Raw genomic sequence first — 6007 nt, 5'->3', positions numbered from 1 at the left:
TACACACACACACATACACACATCCGCACACCAATGGATTGACAATTGACAGTACAGGACTCTGTACACCAGTTGACCGACAGTTGAGTGTCCGGACCAAAGAGCCGAAGCTCAACCCCTTCAAGCACAACAAGGCGAGTACACAAACACACACCAAAACACACAGAGATGTTTTCTCTATAATTATTTTGGTGATTTACTGTCTCCGCGTCAGTGAATTTCCTGTATCTTTGTACACAGATTTCAGCGCCATCTGGCAATGGAGGTCAAGTGTATAACACCAAACACCAACAGTCAGAATACCGCCCAGTACACATGCGTTTAAATACACTTCGTTCTGTAATTAATAACAGATCTGTATTCACATACATTCCAAAGAAATGCCAATAAACCAAGTAAATAAGCATATAACAACTATATAAATAATTAAAACTATCTCCTTTTTGTCCTAACATGAGCATCATATCATGATATTTTTCGTTTTTATTACAGAAAAAGCTTTTTTTTTTTACCAAAAAGCCAGAGCTTGTATTATTTATTGGCAAAAATTCTGTGCACAATCATTTTTCTTATCACAATTAATATATTGTGTTGTGGTATATATTATTACCTGATATGGAGTAATTACCTTATGTTCAGTATGGTTAATGTATAATGAGTTAAATCATGTGGTTGAGGATTAAATCTTTAAGCTTGTTAAGTTCGTATAACAAATCGTGTAGATCATAACAGCCCGTCCTCATAACAGCCCGTCCTCATAAACACCCGGACTCATAACTCTCTAACTCATAACACTCTTATAATTGTGAGATCTTGATGCAGTTGTACAAATGTGGATGCTTAAATCTTGCAACTCAACATCACGCAGATACACGCAAAAGAAGCTGAATCTCAACACTGATATACTCACGCACGCAATTGAAGCTGCACCAACACCGGCATACAGTCGCACGCAATTGAAGCTGCACTCAACACCGGCATACAGCCTCACGCAATTCAAGCTGCACTCAACACCGGCATACAGCCTCACGCAATTGAAGCTGCACTCAACACCAGCATACAGTCGCACGCAAGAGAGCTGTGCTGTGTTGACGCTGGTAAACAACACATGGTGCAGTTTCTCCTCTATATACATAAATACATTTCCTGTCGCTTGAGGAAGCACTGAGATGCAGGTGGCAGATGGATAAAGCCAGCACGTTTCCGCACATTATTCATGACCTCAAGGCCAACAAAACTCCTTGTTATTAAAGAATGTAATACACTTAGAAGTCAACAACCCTTGTAGACTGCGGCCTTGGTGATCCAGGTGGATAGTTCCTGCTTGTTTCTCTACCTTGCCTAATTATGGCTTTGTAAAAGATATACTTATGCCCAATTGTGGCTTTGTAAAAGATATACTTATGCCTAATTGTGGCTTTGTAAAAAGATATACTTATGCCTAATTGTGGCTTTGTAAAAGATATACTTATGCCTAATTGTGGCTTTGTAAAAGATATACTTATGCCTAATTGTGGCTTTGTAAAAGATATACTTATGCCTAATTGTGGCTTTGTAAAAGATATACTTATGCCTAATTGTGGCTTTGTAAAAGATATACTTATGCCTAATTGTGGCTTTGTAAAAGATATACTTATATTTAAGCAAGCTCTATATCAACTAATTGTCACGTATCTGTATATATTTTGGAAATGAAAATTGATTAATTTATTGACAAATATAATACAAACATTCTCTCATTCATATATACAAAGATACAAGACTGGCGCCAGAGATAAAGATGTTGAGTTACGAAGACACGCTAAGGAAACTTAATTTAGCAACACACACACACACACACACACACACACACACACACACACACACACACACACACACACGGGTACACACAGGTGTATGAATAAGGACACAGACAACACAGTAGTCATCCATTATCAGTGCAGTAGTAATCCATCGTCAGTACAATAGTCATCCATCTCCAATGGAAACGTCGTTCTTTACCAAGAAAATTGCCATCCATCAACAGCAAAAGACTCAACCATCACCAACACAAGACTCAACCATCACCAACACAAGACTCAACCATCACCAACACAAGACTCACCCATCACCAACATAAGAATCATCCATCACCAACACAAGACTCACCCATCACCAACACAAGCCATCCGTCACTTGAGACAAATATTAGACAAAGTTGCAAGTTTTCATATAATAAAGTTTTTTCGTTCCTATGTAAACTCATTAAAGTGAATACAAATTGTTTCAATGGCGTTCCTTGAGGTGTATTTCTCTATCTCTCTCTCCACGAACGTATTTTTCGATAAAATGTTTACATTTTTCTCTACCTGTAAATATGCCCAAACTGGCTCCGTTACTACTTCTACCTCAGTTTGATGGTCTTGAATATATCACCTTTCTTATACTATTTATTTTGTATTCGTCTACTTCAGTAGTTCTATGCCTTTTCTGGGGTGTCTAATTACAGTGTTCTTTATCTTCAAAATATTTATAATTCCAATGATAACTACGTTATTCTACGTTGAATATTTCCAAGGGAGGTGATGGCCTTCCAGTAGTACGGCGAGATGCACATCATAATCTATGTCTTACTAATACTCGGTAAGATTCGGGGAGGATATTCTTGTTTATGTTCTTACAACACCTCTAGAAACATAACTTTGTTCCGGACGATGATGCACTGCTAACGAGAAGAGCGGGCCCAGTATTATCTCTAAAGTTATTATCTACCAGTCGAGGAGAGCGGGCCCAGTATTATCTCTAAAGTTATTATCTATCAGTCGAGGAGAGCGGGCCCAGCGTTCTCTCTAAGGTTAACATCTACCAGTCGAGGAGACCGGGCCCAGCGTTCTCTCTAAGGTTAACATCTACCAGTCGAGGAGACCGGGCCCAGCGTTCTCTGTAAGGTTAACATCTACCAGTCTAGGGAGAGCGGGCCCAGCGTTCTCTGTAAGGTTAACATCTACCAGTCTAGGGAGAGCGGGCCCAGCGTTCTCTGTAAGGTTAACATCTACCAGTCTAGGGAGAGCGGGCCCAGCGTTCTCTCTAAGGTTAACATCTACCAGTCGAGGAGAGCGGGCCCAGCGTTCTCTGTAAGGTTAACATCTACCAGTCTAGGGAGAGCGGGCCCAGCGTTCTCTCTAAGGTAACATCTACCAGTCGAGGAGAGCGGGCCCAGCGTTCTCTCTAAGGTTAACATCTACCAGTCGAGGATAGTGGGAACAGCGTTCTCTTAAACGTTATTATCTACCAGTCGTGGAGAGCAGAACAAAACACAATCATTAGTTGAGATATATGTGACGCTTACCAACAGTAATAGACACATCCTCTTCATGGTTGGTGACTGTGACGATTCACTTACTGGCTGCTCAGAACAAGAATCCCGTAACCTGGTCATGTCCTTGATACGTGTGGCCAAGTTGTTCCGATGTCACCGGGAAACAGACAATATTTGTGTTCCAAAGAGATGCTTCACCGGGGCCCCTAGAAGGCGCTCCTCGCGTTCTCTGTCGTTCTGATGAGGTCCTTCACATCACAGAACGCCTAACCACTTCCAGTAACTCCCAGATAAACATGACCAGAATAACTCGGGTCAAATTTGTTTCCTCTGGTTTGCTTAGCTCACTGTTTCTTTCACCGGGAGACAATTAATGTAAGCGAAGCAGAGGAAGATGTTTCAGCAGGCGACACCAGTACTCGTCACGGAGACAGTAGACGGAAGCTGAGCTGGAAGAAGCACCCGTCGACGCTGTGGTTCCTCGGCGCCTATCCACCCTACAGTCTGGATAACAACTACCTTCCACGGTGTCTTATATAGTAGCTTTCTCCCTCCTCCTCGCCTCCCGCCCACCAATCACTCCTACCAGTCATTTTGAGAGATAGAAAGTCGACAGTGTAATCCTGTCGTCAAGTTTGCACTAAATGTCTGAAACTTACAAACAAACGGAAGAGAATATCTTTTTCTCTCTCTCTTGCGGAAATTAGAGAAGAAAGGTCCGTTTGTTAGGGGAATAATTTGAGTATCTGTCGATCGGTGGGACATAAGAAGTCCCTTAGAGCATCAGACGTGGGTGTGTAAATTAGGAGATGAGGAAGCAGTAGCAGACTGCACATTTAACTTCAAAAATATTTTGGTAAGCTTTTTTCGAAGTTACACACACACACACACACACACACACACACACACACCACACACACACCACACACACACACACACACACAGATATGACAGAGCCCGATAGGCTCATGAATCTGTACACCTGTTGATTGACGGTTGAGAGGCGGGACCAAAGAGCCAGAGCTCAACCCCCGCAAACACAACTAGGTGAGTACAACTAGGTGAGTACACACACACACACACACACAACACAGTAGTAAACAAATGGATTACATTTAGTAATGATGTGGTGAAGGCTGACTCCATACACAGTTTCAAATGTAGATATGTTAGAACCCAGTAGGCTCAGGAATCTGTACACCAGTTAACTGACAGTTGAGAGACGGGACCAAAGAATCAGAGCTCAACCCCCGCAACCACAACTAGGTGAGTACACACACACACAAAATATTTCGAAATTTACATTATACTAAAGAGTAAAACAGTCTTAAAAATGTGTTGTACGAATGAAGGGAGGAAGCGAGGACTTTCCAGCAGAATAGTACAGCGCTTCATGTGTTTCAATCTAACACGATTTTTCACCAGCAAGATGATTCGAGGTGGTGAAACCTCTACTTGCATCACCGGGAGGGGGGAGCCGGTCGGCCGAGCGGACAGCACGCTGGACTTGTGATCCTGTGGTCCTGGGTTCGATCCCAGGCGCCGGCGAGAAACAATGGGCAGAGTTTCTTTCACCCTATGCCCCTGTTACCTAGCAGTAAAATAGGTACCTGGGTGTTAGTCAGCTGTCACGGGCTGCTTCCTGGGGGTGGAGGCCTGGTCGAGGACCGGGCCGCGGGGACACTAAAAAGCCCCGAAATCATCTCAAGATAACCTCAAGATAACCGGAAACGGGAGAATGATGCTAAACAGGCCCTGTAGGGATCACGCCAGGAGCAATCACCATAGGACGTTCTGTCTTTTTAGTTTTTACCATTATGTGTGTTTGTAAACTTAAAAGTGTCGACTCAAGAACAAAAAAACAGATTATCGTCGACATTGTTATTTCGTTATTTGATTCATATAGTTGGCGCTCAATTTCAAAGACCGGCTTTTTTCAGTGGAATTATATACTCTATTATTAAATAAAAGTTAATAATATTACTTCTTATGAATGAATAGTTAAGCTTCAGGTGGTTTCAGTAATTTGATTTAATTTGACCTGCTATCCACTCTGGTTGTTCAGTATGATGAATAGGATGAATGGATATCTGGAGGAGGGAGGCAGAGGACTTAAATCCCCCACTGTGGTAAGTGGGGTGATTTCCTGTATTTAGACGTTTTATTTTTTTCATTATGAAAGTATACTTATCTAACCTTTTATATAATTTTTTAGAAAGTATCAAATGCTGGAAGAAACCAACATAATACTTTTCGGTACATTTCAAGAAATGAGTTATATGCTCTAGCTTTATTTAATTACTGACAAAAATATTAATTCCTTAACCGTTTTTCTCCACGTAAAATTTTAACCTACACTAATAAAATAAAAATTAACCACAAAAGTCGGCTATACTATTAAAGGTAAATTACGTAACCTTATTTATTTTGTGTTAATAAAGAGGGAAGTTGGAGCAATAAACAAAAGTCTAACGCTAAAAAGCCGAAATTTACTATCAAAATATATACAAAAGTTCTCTCTAATTTTCCAGTGGAAGGAAATATATTACGTTAAGTGACTGCTTGAGTAATTGCTTCAGTTACTGCTTCAGCGATAGCCAAGAGTTCCCAGAAGGGCTTGCAGCGAGAGCTTTATAGCAGTGAGAGGCAGCTGAGAGAGCAGTTCCTCGGGTGAGAGAGACAGTGAGAAGAAAGGGAGAGTCGCGAACA

This window comes from Procambarus clarkii, chromosome 8 (assembly GCF_040958095.1).
Source record: "Procambarus clarkii isolate CNS0578487 chromosome 8, FALCON_Pclarkii_2.0, whole genome shotgun sequence".
NCBI classification, from domain to species: domain Eukaryota; kingdom Metazoa; phylum Arthropoda; class Malacostraca; order Decapoda; family Cambaridae; genus Procambarus; species Procambarus clarkii.
The sequence above is the reverse complement of the archived record's forward strand: the minus strand, read 5'-3'. Positions refer to the sequence as shown.